The 22476-nt window shown below is 38.1% G+C and overlaps 1 protein-coding gene, 1 long non-coding RNA gene and 1 pseudogene across 4 annotated transcripts in view; 2 read left to right on the top strand and 1 right to left on the bottom strand.

The window, feature by feature from the left end:
* Positions 1–14210, bottom strand: part of LOC126008815 (uncharacterized) — a 74420-nt gene extending 60210 nt beyond the window's left edge. Inside the window, exons 1-5 of one of the 3 annotated variants that reach the window (XR_007495855.1) lie at positions 14129–14210; positions 13411–13603; positions 12105–12267; positions 9881–9951; positions 8794–8871 (exon numbers count right to left, since the gene is read on the bottom strand). This is a non-coding gene — a long non-coding RNA (uncharacterized LOC126008815). Of the gene's footprint in view, positions 1–8793; positions 8872–9880; positions 9952–12104; positions 12268–13410; positions 13604–14128 lie in introns of those variants that run through there. The other 2 variants (XR_007495854.1, XR_007495853.1) reach the window with 2 other exon arrangements.
* The window catches only part of LOC126008810 (protein CutA homolog), a 484819-nt gene that overhangs the window by 448888 nt on the left and 13455 nt on the right, over positions 1–22476 (top strand). The gene's annotated exons all lie outside the window — the stretch shown is intronic.
* LOC126009379 (protein-S-isoprenylcysteine O-methyltransferase-like) lies at positions 15651–22043 on the top strand (annotated as a pseudogene).

Raw genomic sequence — 22476 nt, 5'->3', positions numbered from 1 at the left:
TATTCCAGGACCTTCACCTGATGGAAACAAGTGGTTACCGGATTTTCACTCTCTGTCTGTGAGGACAAAGAAGTGAAGACTTGACAAGTCAGCCCATTTATTTCAGCCTGACACTCCTTCACTCTATTTCTATGAGGGGACAAGACCAACGAACCCTAGGAGTTTCAGACACACATGGACTCTCGCTAAGACACAATCTTATCCTAGCCTCCCATAGAATTTTATCCAGGCAAAAGCCGGCTCCCTGTGTGTGACACCAGGCGGGGAAAATCCGCGAAAGTACACCGGCCCAGTGGGGCTCAACTGTGAAAAACTATGAGTGTGACCTGTCTATGTCTGTCTACTGTCCTCTTGCGTGAAACTCTTGCGAGTGGGGCAAAAAGAGGCTCCAACGGAGCACGGCCGCTCCGCGTTGCTACGCAGCCGTGCACTCTTTCTAAGGAAAGAACTCCATTGCAACAAGAAGGAAAAATCACACTAAGAACGGCGCTATATCACAGAAGCAAACATTTCTCTCTGGACTGTCTTCTCTGTTGCATGCTCGGGCCTAAGATTTGACACAGTGTGAGGCCTCATCCACGGAGGACTCCCCTCCCTTAGAGGCAAGTCAGCCCATCCAGAAAGGGAGGAGCCAGAGGAGTGTGCTGCCTACATCATATAGACAATGAATACCACCACAACACGTAGAAAAACCCACAATACAAGTGTGACAATGGGGAAACAACGCAGGCCAGCATCAGACATAGAGAATGAAGATGACAATTCTGAGGACCAGATAACAACTGAACAACTAATCAACCTCTCAGATAAGGACTTTAGACTAGCAATATGGAAGATGCTCAACAGACTCCAAGAAACCATGGATCGAGTTGAACAGAACACTAATAAGAACCAAGAAAATATGAAGGCAGAAATCACAAAACTCCAAACTGAAATAACATGTCAACTAACAGGACTGAAAAAGTCAGTAAACGAAGTGAATGACAAAATAGATAAGCTCTGGGACAGGGTATCAGAAGCTGAGAATAGACTTGGTGCTGTGGAAGATGAGATACATAACAATTCCATACAGCAGGAGAGATTGGACAAAAAACTTAAAGCAAATGAGCAGACAATGAAAAAATTAGTCAAAGAATGGGAACAGACAAAAATAGAAGTCTATGATAAGATCAACAGAAACAACTTAAGAATCATTGGAGTCCCAGAGACCCAGGAAGAAAATTTCCAGGAAGAATCAATGGTCAAGAACATCATTAAAGAGAAACTTCCAGAGCTAAAGAATATATGTGATCAAATCCTGCATGCCCGAAGAGTACCAACCAAAAGAGACCCCAGAAAAACCACCCCAAGACACATCCTAGTCACAATGACAAATCCCACAGATAGAGACAGAATTCTGAAAACAGCAAGATCAAAAGGGGAAATCACGTTCAAGCAAGCTTCCCTGAGATTTACAGCAGACCTGTCACCAGAAACACTCAATGCCAGAAAGCAGTGGTGGGATATTGTGACAAGACTGAATGAAATGAATGCTTCACCCAGAATACTATACCCAGCAAAACTCACTTTCCGGTTTGATGGAAGAATACATGGTTTCACAGACAAAAAACAGCTCAGAAACTTCACAGACACAAAACCAGTCTTAAGAGAAAAACTGAAAAACCTAATCTAAGACAAGACTACCCAAAAGACACACCAAATTTTGAAATAAAGATGGCGTTAAATCCCAGGACAATTCTTTCTCTCAACGTCAATGGACTAAATGCACCAGTTAAGAGACACAGAGTGGCTAAATGGATCAAAAAACTCAATCCAACCTTCTGCTGCCTACAAGAAACGCACCTGAATAGTCAGAACAAACATAGACTCAAAATAAAAGGCTGGAGAAAAATTATCCAAGCAAACAACACCCATAAAAAAGCTGGAGTGGCCATACTAATATCAGATAATGCAAACTTTATACTCAGGAAGGTTGTAAGGGACAAACACGGACATTTTATATTAATCAAGGGGTACGTAGAGCAGGAAGAATTCACTCTCCTAAACATATATGCACCAAATGAGGGGCCAGCAAAATATTTAATACAACTGTTGACAAATCTGAAAAATAATATCAACAACAACACAATAATTGTGGGGGACCTTAACACGGCTTTGTCAACACTTGACAGGTCAACCAGACTGAAACCCAACAAGAATATACTAGACCTGAGGAGAGAAATGGAAGAAAGAGGCCTAGTGGATATATATAGGACACTCCATCCCCAGAAACCTGGATACACATTCTTCTCCAATGTACATGGGACATTCTCCAGGATAGACTACATGCTGGCACATAAAACATACCTCCATAAGATCAAGAGGATAGAAATTTTGCAGACTACCTTCGCTGACCACAAGGCTCTGAAATTATTTGTGAACTCCAAAGGGATTCAGAAGAAACACTTTAACACCTGGAAGTTAAACAGCCTCATGCTCAATAACCAGTGGATCTGAGATGAAATCAAGGAGGAAATAAAAAGGTTCCTGGTAACAAATGACAATAAAGACACAAACTCTCAGAACTTATGGGACACAGCAAAAGCAGTACTGAGAGGAAAATTTATAGCTTTGCAAGCACACATCAGGAAGGAAGAAGGAGCTTACCTGAGTAGCTTAATGACACAGCTAATAGAACTAGAAAATGCTCAACAAAAGGACCCAAGAATAGGAAGACAGAAGGAAATAACAAAGCTGAGAGCAGAAATCAACGAAGTGGAAACTCAAAAAACAATCCGAAAGATCAACGAAAGCAGAAGTTGGTTCTTTGAAAAAATAAACAAGATTGATAGACCACTGGCAAACCTAACAAAGAAAGAGAGAGAGAGAAACTTGATAACTCGTATCAGGAATGAAAAAGGAGAGATCACTACTGATATGACAGAGATTCAAAGGGTAATCAGAAACTACTTTGAAAAACTCTACGCCACTAAAAATGAGAACCTGGAAGAAATGGATAAATTCTTGGACTCTTATAATCTTCCACGGTTGAAGGAAGAGGATGTAGCATATCTAAACACCCCCATCACCATTGATGAAATTAAAACAGTAATCAAATGTCTGCCGAAAAACAAAAGCCCAGGTCCAGATGGATTCACTAATGAATTCTATCAAACTTTCCAAGAGGAACTACTGCCAATCTTGGCAAGACTCTTTCATGAAATTGAACAAACAGAAACACTTCCAAATAGCTTTTATGAAGCCAACATCACCTTGATACCTAAACCAGACAGAGACGCTACCAAAAAAGAAAATTACAGACCAATATCACTGATGAATGCAGATGCAAAGATCCTCAACAAAATCCTGGCAAATAGGATTCAATGCCTCGTTAAGAAGATCATCCACTACGATCAAGTAGGTTTCATCCCAGGAATGCAAGGCTGGTTTAACATCCGTAAATCTATCAACATAATACACAACATCAATAACAAGAAAAATAAAAACCACATGATCATATCAATAGATGCAGAGAAAGCATGTGATAAGGTCCAACACCCATTCTTGATCAAAACTCTCAGCAAGATGGGAATGGAGGGAACCTTTCTCAATATAGTGAAGGACATCTACCACAAGCCAGTGGCAAATATTATCCTCAATGGAGAAAAACTGAAAGCCTTCCCTCTAAATTCTGGCACAAGACAAGGCTGTACTCTCTCACCTCTCCTATTAAACATAGCACTGGAAGTACTTGCTATAGCGATTAGGCAAGAAAAGGATATCAAGGGAATCCAGATAGGAAAGGAAGAAGTCAAGCTCTCACTGTTTGCAGATGACATGATACTCTACTTAGAAAACCCTAAAGACTCTATCAAAAAGCTTCTAGAAACAATAGACTCATATAGCAAGGTGGCAGGCTACAAAATTAACACACAAAAATCAATGGCCTTTCTATATACCAATAGTAATAAGGATGAAATGGACATTAAGAAAACAACCCCATTCACAATAGTGCCACACAAACTCAAATATCTTGGAATCAACTTGACTAAATATGTGAAGGACCTATACAAAGAAAACTATAAAACTCTGCTCCAAGAAATAAGAGAGGACACACGGAAATGGAAACGCATACCCTGCTCATGGATTGGCAGGATTAACATCATCAAAATGTCAATACTCCCCAAGGCATTATACAGATTTAATGCCATTCCTCTAAAGATACCCATGACATTCTTCAAAGAAGTGGATCAGACACTTTTGAAATTCATTTGGAACAATAAACACCCTCGAATAGCTAAAGCAATCATTGGGAAAAAGAATATGGGAGGAATTACTTTCCCCAACTTTAAACTGTACTACAAAGCAACAGTTATCAAAACAGCATGGTATTGGAATAAGGATAGGTCCTCAGATCAGTGGAATAGGCTTGAATACTCAGAAAATGTTCCCCAGAGATACAACCACCTAATTTTCGATAAAGGAGCAGGAAACCCTAAATGGAGCAGGGAAAGCCTCTTCAACAAGTGGTGTTGGCACAATTGGATAGCCGCTTGCAAAAACTTGAACGTAGACCCCCAGCTATCATCATGCACGAAGGTAAAATCCAAATGGATTAAAGACCTCGATATCAGCCCCAAAACCATAAGATATATAGAACAGCACATAGGCAAAACACTCCAGGACATTATAGGCATCTTCAAGGAGGAAACTGCACTCTCCAAGCAAGTGAAAGCAGAGATTAACAGATGGGAATATATTAAGCTGAGAAGCTTCTGCACCTCAAAGGAAATAGTGCCCAGGATACAAGAGCCACCCACTGAGTGGGAGAAACTATTCACCCAATACCCATCAGATAAGGGGCTAATCTCCAAAATATACAAGGCACTGACAGAACTTTACAAGAAAAAAACATCTAACCCCATCAAAAAATGGGGAGAAGAAATGAACAGACACTTTGACAAAGAAGAAATACACATGGCCAAAAGACACATGAAAAAATGTTCCACATCACTAATCATCAGGGAGATGCAAATCAAAACAACGATGAGATACCACCTCACACCCCAGAGAATGGCACACATCACAAAGAATGAGAATAAACAGTGTTGGCGGGGATGTGGAGAGAAAGGAACTCTTATCCACTGCTGGTGGGAATGCTGTCTAGTTCAACCTTTATGGAAAGCGATATGGAGATTCCTCCAAAAACTGGAAATCGAGCTCCCATACGATCCAGCTATACCACTCCTAGGAATATACCCTAGGAACACAAAAATACAATACAAAAACCCCTTCCTTACACCTATATTCATTGCAGCTCTATTTACCATAGCAAGACTCTGGAAACAACCAAGATGCCCTTCAACAGACGAATGGCTAAAGAAACTGTGGTACATATACACAATGGAATATTATGCAGCTGTCAGGAGAGATGAAGTCATGAAATTTTCCTATACATGGATGTACATGGAATCTATTATGCTGAGTAAAATAAGTCAGAGAGAGAGAGAAAAACACAGAATGGTCTCACTCATCTATGGGTTTTAAGAAAAATGAAAGACACCCTTGTAATAATAATTTTCAGACACAAAAGAGAAAAGAGCTGGAAGTTCCACCTCACCTCAGGAAGCTCACCACAGAGAGTGATGAGTTTAGTTAGGGAAATAACTACATTTTGAACTGTCCTAATAATGAGAATGTATGAGGAAATGGAGAGCCTGTCTAGAGTACAGGCAGGGGTCGGGTGGGGCGAAGGGAGACTTGGGACATTGGTGATGGGAATGTTGCACTGGTGATGGGTGGTGTTCTTTACATGACTGAAACCCAAACACAATCATGTATGTAATTAAGGTGTTTAAATAAATTAAAAAAAAAAGAATTTTATCCACTGTAGAATTCAGTGATTGAACTGAGGTAAGCCAGACCAAGAATCTTGGTTACAATTTCCCATGATGCTTCTGTTGGCTTTCCTTCATTGGACCTCTTCTGTTCCTAACTAGTTCTGAGGTTATGAACGTTTTGTAAACCATTCTTAAAATTAGGCATTGGAAATATCATTTATTCACAGAAGTTACCAAGGTGTTTTATCTGAAAATGTGCAGTTCCAGTTGTTGTGAAGTGTTCCTTGTATTTAGCTTTAATTGTCCATAAACCATAACTGTGAAGGAATACAAAAAGTTTGAATATTAAGACCAGATAAGAGTACAGTCTGTAAAGTATTTGCCTTGCACACTGCTGAAACAATTTGATCCTTGGAACATTATACAGTTTCCTGAGAACCTCTAGGATTGATTCTAAATTATATCATTAAAGAATGTATATTAAATATACACACTGATTATATCTAATATTCATTTGATTTCTTATTATTTTTGTCAATTAAAATCATACAAATGGACTCAAATTCACAAAAGTTGAAATCACATAAAATATCTTTATACTATATAGGGACATAGAGGTAAAATTAACCATAAAAACTTAGAAACTGAGGACTGGAGCAATAGCGCAGAGGTAGGGCTTTTGCCTTGCACTGGGCTGATCTGAGAAGGACCCAGTTTTGATTCCTGTCATCCCATAGGCTCTCCCAACAAAAGAAACTCCTGAGCACCACCCAGTGTGGCCCAAATACAAAGCAACAACAACAAAGTTTGACACTAATAGTTTAAAAATGCCTCTACCATTAAAGACGCCCTTCCCAAAGAGGGTGTTAAAAATAAACAATCATATACCATGAGATGAATGATATTGAAGACACAAACAATCAGAATCTATGGGTAAACTCCTATAGATGCAATAAAAGTGGAGCCAAAGATAAGTTCATTGCAAGACAGTCTTACATAGCAAGTCATAAATGAGCTCAGAGAAATTACAGAACCAATATTGTGAAAATTAAATAGACAGTACTTAATGAAAAATATTTCTGGAAGAAAATAATAAAAATCAGAGCAGATACCAGATACCAATGCTATGGACACCAATAAATGAATACACAGGATACATTATAATAGAAGTAGACATCTTATACAAAAAAATAAAATTTTAATTCCCTTAGTCTCACAAGCTAGTGAGTAACAAATTAATCAGATCAGATATGAAAGGGACGAAATGACAACAGACATGTGTGAAAGACCATAAAAGCAATTGCTCAAAGTGTGCCTTTCAACTGAAGAATCAAGAAGAAATGTGTGAGTTCTTAGATTCACACAATCTCCCAATGTTGAATCAGAATGAAGTAGAAAATTTGAGCATAACAATAACAATAAAGAACATTGAAACTAATTAAAAAAATTCCCAGGAGCAAAAGTCCAGGTTCAGATAGGTTCACTAGTGAGTTCAACAAACCTTCAAACAAGTCTTTCTCCCTCTCTCCATCAAGCTCTTCCCAAAGTAGGAATCCTTTATAACATTGAGATTCTATGAAACCGACAGGATTCTTATACCTAATCAGGCAGAGCTATCATCAAATAATAAAACAAAAAAGTATATCCCTGATGAATTCAAGATCTTCAACAAAATCTCTTTTGGGGGTAACACTTGGCTGTGTTCAGAGGTTACTCTTACTCTGCATTTAGGATCACCCCTGAAGTCTCAGTGGACTCTACTTAATGCCTGGGATTCAGCCTAAATCAGCTGAAAAGAAGTAAAGTATCCTATCTGCTGTGTTATCCTTCCGGCCTTCCTCAACAATATATCGAATGGGTCTTACAGCACAATCAAATACAGTTCATTCCAGGGCTGTAAGAATGACTCAAGCTCTTCAAATCAATTAACATTCTGGGGAGCTGGAGAGATAGCACAGTGGCAGGGTATTTGCCTTGCATGCAGCTGATCCAGGATGGACAGTGGTTCGAATCCTGGCATTCTGTATGGTCCCCCGAACCTGCCAGGAGCAGTTCCTGAGCACAGAGCCTGGAGTAACCCCTGGGCTCTGCTGTGTGTGACCCCCCCCCCACAAGAAAACCCAATTAATTCACGAAAGATAATGTAAAAAGCATGATTAGTTCAATGATATAGAAAAAACTTTTAAAATTCAACATCATTCATGACTCAATAAAATCATGATAGAAGAAATGTGTCTTTAGTTAGTAATGACGATATGTAACAAACCCACACACAGCCATTATATTCAACAGCAAAAAAACCCAAAAAACTCTTTTCTTTGAGGTCAGGTATAAGACAAGCATTTCCACTTGCTCCACTATTATTTAATACAGTCCTAGATTCCCTTTCCATAGTAATCAGCCAAGAAAAAGAAACTCAAAGGATCTACTTTGGAAAAGTTAAGCTCTCACGGAAACAATAAGCCAAAATAGAAAGCAAAAGGATAAACATGTGCATGACAAAAACTTGTTGCAATTATACCTGTAATTAATAAACCAAAATAAAAAATAAAAGAGACATAAGAATTTTAAATAGAATCCCCAAACATCCAGTACCCAGGAGTCAACTTAACAACACTCTGAGGTAGAAAGTACACTTACTGGGCCTCAGAAAACTTATCCAAAACTTATGATTTTTGGTTTCGGCCCACAACCCCTGGTGCTTGGGGGTCATTCTTTGTGGTCCTTGACTATCCTCTGAGACGCAGGGGATCAAATCTGGGTTAGCCTTGTGCGAACCAAATGTTCTATTCTCTGTGCTATTAGTCTGCCCACCCCCCAAATAGAACCAAACTTTCTTTACAGAAGTTACTTTTAATCAGTTTGGTCATATGTAAATGGTTCTATCAGCATAATCACAAAACCAAGCATCTCTATTGCTTTCAACAAAGACAATTTTAACAACAAATAATTTAAAATACTTAGGAAGAGGTTGCATATAGAAATCATGAAAAGTGGTAATTCCAGGGTATATATTTTTTCCTACTATGGAAGTTTCATTTCCTTCTGGATCCTACAAGTCAAAAGAAAAATCAAGTTTGATTTTAAAACAACTTATAAATATGTGATATTATGTTATGATATTAAATATGTTATGATATTATATGATACAATATAACATAGCATAGCATAACATTATAATATAATGTTAATAATATGACATGACATGATATGACCATATATGACATGAAATGATAAGATATGATATGACATGATATAATCTACAATATAATGTAATATTATAATATATTTATAATATATTAATATGATATGATATGTGATTGGCTATGGTTAGGGATCACTCTTAGGGAGCACTGATGGAGGGGTTGCATTTTTTAATGACTAAAACCGAACTACAAACATGTTTGTAATCATGGTGCTAAAATAAATATAAATCATAAAAAATAAAGAAAAGATCAAGAACAGGACCTATCTTCCTGCTTTCAGAATGATTTAATGATTGTTTTTGTTTTCCTTCTCCTTAGAACTATTCTGCTATTGGTCCTAATTATTTCCGATCAGGTTTACTTTATTAAACTGATATCATCAGTTGTTTATTATCAGGACAGTCTGATGGTTACTTAAATTCTGTGTATCTCAGCCTTTTCTCTATAAAAGAGGCATTATATATAGTGATTTGCTAAAGTTGTCATGATACAATGCTCAGCACAGAGTTCTTACAGGCACGACAAAGCGTACTTCTACATGACCCTCACCACATCTGCCCACACTTCACAAGGAAGAAGAGGCTACAAACATTTAACAGGATCATTTAAAAATCAGTCTTTGAAGGTACACTTTATTGGGCCTTCACAATATATTTCAACTAACATTTGCCCACAGAACTTTGTAGTAAGTGGAATAAAACGCTACTAAAACAATCTGTGGTACACATTAAGGCTAACAAAACTCTTGTTATTCCATAATATGTAAAAGTTAATGATATACTTGGCCAAGACTACAAAATTATTAATAGAGTAAAATACAAAAGTCAATTTGATTGAAATCCATGCCATACTCACTATAAAAGTTAAGGTAACTTCTCTTTGGGATGGCTTTAGGTCTTCATCCAGTGCATAAGCTCTAACTTTCACTGTAAATAAACAACATTTAAAAATATTTGTTCAACTCTAAATTGCTGATAATAGTATCAGTAAGTCTATAGTATTAGGCCATGAAGTTTGAAGTGCAATTAAAGAAGAAACTACAGACAAACTTGAAGGACAAGAAGAATGTGAGTGTTGGATGTGAATTCTGTATTGTTAGAAGCTTTCACTATAAAAACTTATCAGGGTTTATCTTAAGCATATATTTATAAATTTATATTTATGAATTTAAAGATGATTTATTTTACTATAAATTATGTTACTGATATCTGAGAAAGACACTAGCTTACTCATTCCTAAAATTAGAGAAAAAGAATTGACTAGATAGCCTGGTCAACAAAGCCAGCAAAGCATTTAAACCAGAAAAAAAGTTAGGAAAGAAACTGCACATCTGATCATCTAATAAGCACTTGACAAGTGGAAGGGAGCAAGAACAAGGTTAGAAACTTTTTCAAATGCAACTACAAACATGTTTGTAGTCATGGTGGTTAAATAAATATGTTATTTAATTTAAAAATAAAAAAAAGAACCTTTTTCAACACACAACAATCATCTCTGGTAGACAAGAAACACAGCTGGGTCTCTGAGATTGGGTTAATGATTGCCAGGGGAGCATGCCTATTTTTAAAATCCTGGTGGTGATGTCCAACTTTTCTTTTTTTTTTTTTTTTTTTTTTTGGGTCACACCCGGCGGTGCTCAGGGATTACTCCTGGCTGTCTGCTCAGAAAGAGCTCCTGGCAGGCTCAGGGGACCATATGGGACACTGGGATTCGAACCAACCACCTTTGGTCCTGGATCGGCTGCTTGCAAGGCAAACACCGCTGTGCTATCTCTTTGGGCCCGATGTCCAACTTTTCTTGCCTAATTATCATATTACCATCCATCATCTTCATAAAATAATCATTAAATATTATTCATAAAATAATGCTTCATCAAGTCCATGCCAGTGATCTTCTTTTTGCTTAGTAAGGTAATTAGTAAAAATAAAAGTTATTTATTAAAAGAAAACAACAGTTGTTCCATGGAAACATTGCGACAGTTCCCAAAGTAAATATGACTCGTGAATATTGCAATTTTCTCTATAATGTTCAGTGTGGAAGTAAAAGCAAAGTGACTGATAGTTCAAGGGCTGGAATGTACATTTATAACTTCCTCATGTGTTATACCTAGAAAGAGTAAAATGTTATTTGTCGAATAGGGAATTAGTGTTAAAAGATAAATGCTTTTCAAGTGAAAATTAACTTAATGGGGTGTGGTACTATCGCAGGTAGGGAGTTTGCTTTGCATGCACCAGCAGATTGGGTTCGATATCCACCATTCCACATGGTCCCCTGAGCACCACCAGTAGTAATTCCTGAGCAGTCAGGGGTAATCCCCAAGAATTGCCTGCAGTGGCCCAAAACCAAACACAAGAAGTATAAACATTTAACTTTACAATCTATAATTCATGACCTCAGAATAAAAAAATATTTTAAAAGGAGCCTCGGCATCATTCTAAGAAAGGTGCTTTTTAGTTTTAATTCATCAGTCTTCACAATTCTGCATTATTTTCAAAGGTTTAGAATTAGCTTCTTTTATTCCCACACAAAATATAAGTCACTATAACCCATGGCCCCACCTGAATTATTGATCTAACAAAGGACAACAGCACCTTTGTCTATTTATTTTTTCATTCCTCAGAATTCTTTTGCCCCCCAATTTAATTTTAAAAAATGATAAAAGTGAATAAAGATTAAAAGTGTTTATATAGTTTGTGATATTAAGATTCAGTAAGGAAAGATCAAATTATAAATTCTTCTTCAAGGTTGATAGAACTAAGTCAGAGGGAGAACAAATACTGGACATTCTAATCAAACTCATGTGGAATAAAAAGAAACAAATCAAGGGAATAGACAGAATCCTATGATAGTAAGTGGATGAATGTTGACTACAAAATTGGGCTGATCAAGCAGTGGTAGGTGAGTGATTGTGAGGCAGAAAGACAAACTGAACTACAACTATAGTTGAGTGGTGGTGCGTGTTTTACATCTTCCTGGTTGGTGAAAGCACTTTGACTTTCTTCACCCAAAGCACAGATATTAATTAAGGCTATGTAACCCTCCCACACCATCACCACCACAATACAGACCTTCTTCCTACCTGGCTCATCTGCAAAGTAAACGGATTTATCTGTCTGGATGAAGATGAATCCATTATCATAGCACAGAGGAATGGGTGTTGATTTTGAAAAGTGAGCACATGTCACTTCTAAATACACACGTGAAACTGCATTTGGGCCTCCAGACAAATCTTTGGGTTGCACCTGTTTTATTAATAAAAAGTTAAGCATTGTTATTTTATAGTTATTATGTAGTCCTCTTGAGTTATATTGCATCTGGTTAATACACAGCAATAAGATGTAATAAGTGTCACCACACTTCTTTTCATTCGACATATTCCTCATTTTGAAAGAAAATTTTTTCTTTAATTCAAACAAAGTAGAGAAGCCTTCAATAGGTACAGTCTAAAGGAAAATAATTTTTTCTAGAAACCAAAATATTTTCTAAATTATTATAGTATTTAATTATTTAATAAATTAACATTAATAAATAAATTAAAATCAATAACAATAGTATATTATTTAATAATATATTCTTAGAATATTTAAAAACTATTATAATATGCGTTAATAAAAGGAAAGTTCCGAATGCTCTCCATTCACTGCATTTTTAAGAACAAACATCAATTCTATATGTCTTTATATAGATATATTTTACTCCAAATATTTTACAATTTCTTTTTTTCTTTTTCTTTCTTTTTTTTTTTTTTTTTTTTTTTTTTTGCTTTTTGGGCCATGCCCGATGATGTTCAGGACTTCTCCTGGCTATGCAATCAGAAATAATTCCTGGCTTGGGGGACATTTGGGACACCGGTTTTCCAACCAAGGTCTGTCCTGGGTCAGTTGCACATAAGGCAATCCCCTATCACTGTGCTATAGCTTCGGCCTCTCTTTTACAATTGTTAAAGAAAAGTTAAAAATATATCACATTTAAATAAATATATAAAATATTTTAATGTATAATGTAACTATTCAATAACATTAAATATATTTAAATAGAAAAATAAATTATCTTTTACTAGCATTTATTATCTCAGTTGGAAATTGGTTTAATTGTTGATTTAGTTTTCATGTCACCAAATATTTTTACCTATATGACTTTTACTTGACTCAGTAAAACTTATGTAGTTTTATGTGATCCTCAAATTTATATAAAATTCTCTAAAATTTCCCACATATTACTGTGTTTAAATACACAGCACTTACCTCTCATCAATCAGTGAACTCATTGAAAATGTGATGTATCACATATCAATCTACACAACTACCAGGTAGCAATATCGTATCTATGAGTGTTGTTGTGCTTTCCAAAGAACGATTTGACATGTGAACGAAATGCATACATACAGTTAGGTTCGTAGAGCCTTGAAATTTATTTTCTGGAGATAAATATACTTGGCCTCGAGAATAGGTGAAAAGTTGGTCAGGATAACTTTTAATAGCAACAGACACAGCAAATGACTCTGTATATCCATGAACTTGAACCAGTACATTTTCAGAGGCACCGATATGGAATACTTTAGGTGCTAAGACGACATACCTGTTGAAACAGTGAAATTATAGAGATAATCTTAACCATGATATTGAAATACTTTTCAATTAGGAGAATTATGGCAATTCATCAATTGTTTTTATAGTTGGAAACAGAATTTTTTTTCATCTTTCAAACTTTCATTTTCTATGATTAAGCCTTCATAGAATCTTGAAAACATCTGCAGTACACAAAGTTATGGAAACAAATAGAGAAATTGTTAGTTCTATCATGCAAAGTGTAATAGTTTCCTAAAAGAAGTGCAAATGTAGGTTTTACTTCTGTCTTCTGAAGAATTATTTTTAATCAAGAAACTAATCAACACATTATTATTCTAGGAGGCAAAATATAGGGAACAGCCTAGACTAGAATACAAACCATGCATAGGTAGCAATGCCATTGAACAAATAAGAAAAGTATGCTGACTTTTTCAGAAATACAAAGTTGATATCACAGGACATATCATAGGACACCTTCTTCTTTAAGGACCACCACCAAGACACACTGCACATGAAAATGGATGCTTTCACTTACTTTTGTTCCTGTCCCCAAATTCTTCCCAAATAGAGAAAAATACAGATTATATTTAAGATATTCATGGCTGGGCCACCTGCATTAAACTGTTGCTGAAATTGTTTTCCCTTTTGCAAGTGCTGTATAGAATGTTTACTTATTAACATTTGGGTTAATTATTAATGACCAGTAATGGCTAAGTTCCAATAAGAAGAAAATCCAAAAATTTAAATGATGATCTCTTTTAAATAGTTTTTACAATGGCCAATGTGACTTATAAATCTTTTTCAGTTATATATAGGTATATAGTGCCAGTGAGTTGGGAAAATTCCCATTACCCATGTTGACTACCCATTGCCCTATATTCAGCATGCATCCTGTACCTCCACCCTAACCCCCTGAACTGCTGGTGTAACAGGCATAGGTTTTTGTTGTTTGAGTCTCTTAATTCCATTGTTGTTGACTGTGGGTTGAGTATTTAGGTCTGGTTATTTTTTATTTCGACTCGTTGTTCGTGATATTGGTTGCCCTTGGTACCACACCTTCTTATTCTCAATTTATGTGACAGAACAAGAAAATTAAAGTTATATTGCTATGTTGATAGAAAAAGAAGTAAAAAAGTAAAAAAATAAAGATGATGAGCCCCTATTTAGAACTATGAATATAAAAGAGGAGGAACAAAAGTAGAAAAAAGAAAAACAAAACTCAATAAAACAAAACAGAACTAATCAAAAAAAAATTTAAATAAAGGAAGTGAGGCGCCCGGAGAGATAGCACAGTGGTGTTTGCCTTGCAAGCAGCCAATCCAGGACCAAAGGTGGGTGGTTTGAATCCCGGTGTCCCATATGGTCCCCTGTGCCTGCCAGGAGCTATTTCTGAGCAGACAGCCAGGAGTAACCCCTGAGCATCGCCGGGTGTGGCCCAAAAACCAAAAAAAAAAAAAAAAAAGGAAGTAAGGATTGGTGTGATTTTTTTTTTTGCATAGGCACATTAATTATTGGGGAAATTAGAAAGGAAATTTCCTTGGACTGGAAGATCTAAGGGTTCTCTCCACCTAAGTATCTAAGCATACTGTCATGGGATCTTCTAAGGCTTGGCCTTGTTCATTGTTGAATAAGGTGTTTTTATGGTGCTAGGAAACGCTCTGCTCTGCTATGGTTGTCAGTCAGTCTTCTATAATTTTAGATGTTGAGGTCCTAAGACTCTGTTGAGGACAGAGTTTTTATGGTTTCAGAAGTCTGTTCAGTCACAGTTGTTGCTGTCAGTCTTCTGTGTTTTGTAATCTTGGTTTTTGCTCAGGTCAAAGGATGGAATGTCTTCTGATTTCATTTCACCATTAGGTGATGAGTTGAAGCAACCTGTGTTTAGGTGAAGTTGTTGCTGTTTCCTGCTCCTCAGGATGTTGTATGAGCAGATCCTGGGGCAAGTTGGTGCCAGAGCTGTACTAGGGATCCCCCTAAAAGAGAAAGTTTAATTCCTGGTGCTGCTGCAGGGAGCTGTGTCAATTCTAGGGTTGGTATCTGGGGTTCAGGGTTGGATGTCGATGTCCAATTACATAAGGTCTACGTCGAGTTCTCATCAAGAATGTTTAGGGTGAGATGTGTCCCTGTATTATAAACATTATGGGTTCTTATTCTTAGTAGATAATTGCTTGTGTGCCTAAGCAAAAAGGAATGATGCCATATTATATTGTTGGTGCACTAGGGGTTAAAAATGGCAGACTTTACAATCTCTGTGCCCTGGTTTTGACCTGAGGCTTTATCCCACATAAGAAATTTCTTTTAGAATTTATACTAAGCAGAACCAGAACAGGCAAAGAAAATACATGAATAAATATATGAATAAAATTTAAAAAATTTAAATTATCTAAGAGGATTTAAAAAAGAGATGGAGGAGGGTGTCTTCACATCTTTACATTTGGAAGTGGACATACTAAGAGGCATAACTATTAAGGAATTAAACATACATAGAAAATATCAATATCTTCTTTTAGGGATCTCAAATTCGTGGCCCGCGGGCCATTTCCGGCCCTCCGTATAACATTTTGTAGCCCTGTCCTAGAGGAATCTTTGTTTTGTTTTTTGTTTTAGTTGTTTTGGTCACACCCCCAATTTCAAGGCTTACTACTAACTTTGCACTCAAGGATCACCCCGACTTTACCTCCTGCGGCCCCCCGGGTAAATGGAGTTTGAGACCCTTGCATCCTTTGAGGTAGTCTTGGGGAAGGATAATATCCAGGGCACATTTTTATCCCTCTCTTATTGAGACTGAGAAATGGTGTGTAGCTGTAATGGGTTGGGTAGTTTCCTTGAGTTTGGCGTCCTTCTGGAGTTGAATCCCATAGCTCGCACCAGTCCATGTTGGTGTGTGTATGTATGTATGTGTGTATGTATGTATTATGTATGTATGTATGTATGAAAGAGGACCACTTATAATGAGTCAGCAGGAGTGGTGGTTGCAGCTTCCTGCCCAGGTGAGAGATTTGGGAATGAGAGGTTGTCCTTTTGCTTTGGGAGCAGGATGGTGGCTCGCTGGGGCAGAGGGACAGTTATGGTTCCCAAAGAGTTAAGAACTGAGGATAAAGAGGGTTAAATAAGGAGAGATAATGGATCAGGACTGAGGCCGTGAGAGGATAGAAGTTCTGAATGGGGGGAGGGATGGTATATGAGAAATGCTATATACAATATAGGCATGGCTTGTTCACAGTATAGATTAGGCAAACATAGAGAAATATCCTACATATAAACTCATGCCCGCTTATAGACACATATTAAAGATCTTGTCATAGTTGCAGTTGGATGCAACCTTTCTGGTATTGTTTGGTGAGCTTAAAAATAATTGAGTTAAGAAAAAATATAAATAAATAAATAAAAATAGCTTAGGAGTGAAGAAAAGAAATAAAAAGGTTTTAGTAGAAGACATAATCAAAAGCACCTGGGAAAATTGAAGTATTTTATCAAGGCATTGTTACAGTGTGAGTTGTATAGAGTCTAATATGATAGAACACCTAATTGTAACACTAAGGTGTCCAGCCAATGTCTCCACAATACTCTGTGGATAAAGAATTTGAAGAGTTATTTTTATTCATAATAAACTTAAGACATTAACACATACTGATAGTGTCTTCCAATCATACTGTCTTCCAATCATGTTCTGCACCTGATTCTGTAGATAAAGATATTTGAACAGAATTGTAGGCCTTTGTAGTGTGAGGGCGATTGAACACTTTTTCGTTCTAAACTGCTTTTTTATTGTTGCAGGGTTTTTGTGGTATAAAGGAGCGTAAAGGCTTTGTGTTTCTCCTCTTCCGCTTGATTTGATCACTTCTCACTGTACCCTGTAACTTATGGTGTTTAGAGTATCTACTAGTAATGCTTCTCATAGTTCTATTCCCAAGGATTGCTTTAGCTATTTGATTGTGTTTATTGTTCAAAATGAATTTTAGAAGTGCTTGTCATGGATATATTTAGAAGGATAACATTACATCTGCACAATACTTTGGGGAAGACTGCCATTTTTAATTATGGTAATCCTGCCAATCCATGACAGGGTATGTGTTTCCATTTCCATGTGTCCTCTCTTACTTCTTAGAGCAGGGTTTTATAATTTTCTTTATATAGGTCCTTCATGTCTTTAGTCAAGTTGACTCCAAGATTTTTGAATTAGTGTGATGCTAATGTGAATGGGGTTGTTTTCTTAATTTACATTTCTTCCCTATTATTATTGGTGTATAAAAAGGCCATTGATTTCTGTGTGTTAATTTTGTAGCCTGCCACAATACTAAATAAATCTATTGTTTCTAGAAGCTTTATGGTAGAGTCTTTAGGGTTTCTTAGTATCATGCCATATCCAAACAGTGAGTGTTTGACTTATTCCTTTCCTATCTGTATTTCCTTAATATTTATTTCCTTGCATCATTGCTATAGCAAGTACTTCCAGTATTTTGTTGAATAGGAGTGATGAGAGAGGACTGCCTTGTCTTTTACCAGAAGTTAGAGGGAAGGCTTTTAGTTTTTCTCTATTGAGGATAATATATGCCACTGGCTTGTGGTAGATGGCTTTAACTATACTGAGAAATGTTTCTTTCATTCCCATCTTGTTGAGAGATTTTATCAAGAATTGGTGTTGGACCTTATGAAATTTTTTCTCTGCATCTATTGATATGATCACGTGATATTTATTTTTTCTTGTTGTTGATTTTGTGTATTATATTAATAGATTTATGGATGTTAAGCCATCCTTGCATTCCTGGGATGAAATTTACTTGATTGCAGTGAATGATCTTTTTGATGAGTCATTAAATCCTATTTGCCAAAATTTTATTGAGGATCTTTGCATCTGTGTTCATCAGGGATATTGGCCTGTAATTTTTTTTTGGCAGCATCTTTGTCTGGTTTTGGTATCAAGGTGATGTTGGCTTTATAAAAGCTATTTAGAAGTGTTACCATTTTTTAATTTCATAAAAGTGCCTGGTCAGGATTGGTAGCAGTTCCTTTTGAAAGGTTCGAAAGAATCCAATAGTGAATCCATTTAGGCCTGGGCTTTTGTTTTTTGGGCAGACATTTGATTACCGTTTTAATTTTCTCCATAGTGATGGGGTTTAGATAGACTACATCCTCCTTATTCAACCATGGAAGGTTTTAAGAGTCCACCAATTTCTTGCAGGTTCTTAAGTTTAGTGGCGTAGTTTCTCAAAGTAGTCTCTGATTACCCTTTGAATCTCTGCAAAATCTGTAGTAATCTCTCCCTTTTCATTTCTAATATGGAATATCAAGTGTCTCTCTCTTTCTTTGTGAGTTTTGCCAATAATCTATCAATCTTGGTTATTCTTTCAAAGAACCAACTTCTGCTTTCATTGATCATTCTTTTTTTTTTTTTTTTTGGTATCCACTTCATTGATTCCTGCTCTCAGCTTCGTTATTTCCTTCTGTCTTCCTATTTTTGGTTTCTTTTGTTGATCATTTTCTAATTTTATGAGCTGCATCATTAGGCTATTCAGGTATGCCTTTTCTTCCTTCCTAATGTGTGCTTGCAAAGCTATAAATTATCCTCTCAGTACTGCTTTTGCTGCGAACCATAGTTCCTGATAGTTTTTTATTTGTTTCCAGGAGTTTTGTTTCCTCTTTGATTTCATCTTGGACCCACTGCTTGTTCAGTAGCAGGCTATTTAATTCCAGGTGTTAACATTCTTCTGTGTTCCTTTGTAGTTCACATATAATTTCAGAGCCTGTGGTCAGTGAAGGTAGCCTGCAAAATTTCTATCCTTTTGATTTTATGAAAGTGTGTTTTATGTGCCAGCATGTGGTCTATCTTGGAGAATAGCCCATGTACATTGGAGAAGAATGTGTACCCAGATTTCTGGGTTGGAGTGTCCTACATATAACTACTAGTCCTCTTTCTTACATTTCTCTTTTGGACTAGTATATTTTTGTATGGTTTCAGTCTGGTTGACCTATCAAGTGTTGACAGGGCTGTGTTGAGGTCTTCCACTATTATTGTGTTATTATTGATATTCTCTTTCAAATTTGTAATATGTTGGGGACTGTGACTTGTTTGAGGCCATTTTGCTGTTCTTTCTGCCATAGTCCAGCTTTTCACCTAAAAGCTGTTTGCAGTCTTGCTGTGAGTTTTTGAGCTAAAGAGAAAAGAATGTGCAGCTGCAGGATATAATTAACTCTAGCCCGGAGGAGAGCAACACTGTCCGGTACCGTTATCAGAAACTAGGCCTCACTCCTTAAGACCACATTCCGGAGTGAACTAGGCTGTTATCAATAAGTGTATGCTACATTGTCTGTTCAAGATCACTGAGGCAAACACATCTTGCACCACCTCCTGATAGTCAAGCAATTAGGAATGCAGCTAGAAGGTCACTAGAAATTTCCATAGAAACAGCACGTTCATCATAACTTGAAGGTCATCCAGCCCCTAGCCCACTGCCCACTTCCTTATTTAGAGCATGATTTACTTTCTTTGTTTCTTGAAACCTGAAATATATCCTTGCCTTGTATGGGCCTTCGCGCCAAAAGTATGACTGACATCACCTTTGTACTGCCCCCTTCTCCTTCACTATATAAGAAGGAGCTGTAGCCAAATAAAGTTGCCTTTGAGCAGTGAGACATTGCCTTGGGTCTTTATTATTAACCTCTCTCAGATTTTTTACAGGTGTGGTTGTTCTTCTACCCAGCAAAATAGGAGTGCGGTTGTCTGAGAAGTCCTCCCAGCTAATTCCTGCTGGCCGGGCCCCCCTGGGGGGCTTCAGGACCCCGCAGTAATAATTGTATTAGATATTTTGCTGGTCTCTCATTAGATGTATATTTATTTAGTAGTGGGTTTTCTTCCTGTTGCACATATCCCTTGAATAGTACGAAGTGTCCATCTTTGTCCCTTACAACTTTTCTGAGTCTAAAGTTTGTGTCATAGACTTATATGTTATTTATAGGTTATCCAACTCAGAAGCATGATAATTTCTTATTACATGCAAATACAAATAGGGGGAGAGACAATCTTTTTTTTAAATATAATTTTTATTTTGATCATAGTGGCTTACATATTGTTGACAATAATATTTTAGGTACATATTTACATAAAATCAGGGGGGATTCCCATCACCAAATTGTCCTCCCTACACCTCCATTTTTGTCCTACCTCCCATATCCTATTCCCTCACCCCCAGGGCTGCTAGAATATGTGGTCCCCTCTGTATCTAGCCTACTACTTAGTAGTCTTGCACCTGTTTGGTCTTGGTGCCTCTCTTATTTCCCCTCTAACTGGGAGGCAGGACTAGCTAGTTCAAGTTACGTGGTTTTGTTTGAAGAAGAGAAAAGTAATAAACTGGGGTAAAAGTCTAATATGCCAAAAATGAGCGGAATCCTTCTAGAGGCTCTCATCGTTGATTTGAGAGATGAAGGAGAAAAAGAAGGTGAAACACTCCACCAGTACAAAAAGAAGTGTCAAATATCGCCTGAGCCTGGCCACCTTCCTGCTGGGCAACTCAGTGCTGGGGCTGCCACTGCTCACACGACCTGGCCTGCAGGGCCCACCGGGCTGGCGCTCTACATGGCCGGCCTCAACGGCGCTGCTGCTGCTCTACCGGCTGCCCCACTACCAGATCGCCATCCATGCCTGCTTCCTCGGCTTCCTGTTTGGCTGTGGCATGCTGCTCAGTTTCAGCCAGAATTCCTGGAGCCACTTTGGCTGGTACATGTGCTCCCTAACCCTTTTCCACTACTCCGAGTATTTGGTCTCGGCTGTCAACAACCCCAAAAGCTTGTCCCTGGACTCATTTCTCCTCAACCACAGTTTGGAGTACACGGTGGCCACCCTGTCTCCCTGGATCGAGTTCACACTTGAACATTTCTTCTGGCCAGAGGTGAAGCAGATGACCTTGGCTAAGCATGGCAGGGCTGCTGATGGCGAGTGCCATGTTCACGGCTGGCTCCAACTTCAACCACGTCGTGCAGAACGAGAAGTCGGACTGCCACACACTGGTGACAAGTGGTGTCTATGCCTGGTGCAGGCACCGGCCTACGTGGGCTGGTTCTACTGGAGCATGGGCACCCAGGTGGTCCTGTGTAACCCTGTGTGTGGTGTCGCCTACTCAACGAGGAAGAGGAGATCTCGGTCATCTACTTCTTTGGGGACGAGTACCTAGAGTACAAGAAGTGGATCCCCACGGGCCTGCCCTTCATCCAGGGCGTCAAGGTGGGGCTCTGACCCACGGCCTGACCGTTGCACAAGCTGGACTCACCCTGATCTCTCTTCTGGCTGAACCAACAACGCACCCCAGACCACAGGAGGGACAAAGGCCGGGTGGGCAGGCAGGCCGCACCAGAACCAGGTAGGGCCAAGATCCGGGATACGCAAATAATAGCAATATTCATGGTCCACTCCCCCCAACAACCCTGGAGGGGTAACCCCGGCCACACTACTACCACCACCCTCAGCGAGCCATTCCAGTGATGAGGTCCAAGGCGAGACCCAGCTGCTCCATGTCAGGATCCACAGCGGGCACAGGGGTCACCAGTAGCCGCCTCCTGGCAGAAGCGTATGCAAGACTCATCTAGAACCTTCCATTCCAAGAGCCACTGACTACACTGCTCCTCTTCACCTCGCCAGGTCCTTAGCACATGAGCCTCGAGGGGCTCTTTCAGAGACAACTCGATTGTCTTCAGCCGAAGCCATCTGGGTGCTCACCCCTCACCCCCCATATTTAACCATAGTTACTTGTCTGTTTTTTATAAATAGCAGCTTGAATTCCCAGGGGACTCTGTGCCATTCAGAAACACAGACACAATTTTTACCTGGTAGAAGGGGGATCTGGTAGGTGACATCATGTACCCAAGACCTCTGACCAGAAGGGCCCACCTCTG

This window comes from Suncus etruscus, chromosome 5 (genome assembly GCF_024139225.1).
Source record: "Suncus etruscus isolate mSunEtr1 chromosome 5, mSunEtr1.pri.cur, whole genome shotgun sequence".
NCBI classification, from domain to species: Eukaryota; Metazoa; Chordata; class Mammalia; order Eulipotyphla; family Soricidae; genus Suncus; species Suncus etruscus.
This window is presented reverse-complemented; position numbering and strand designations above follow the sequence as displayed.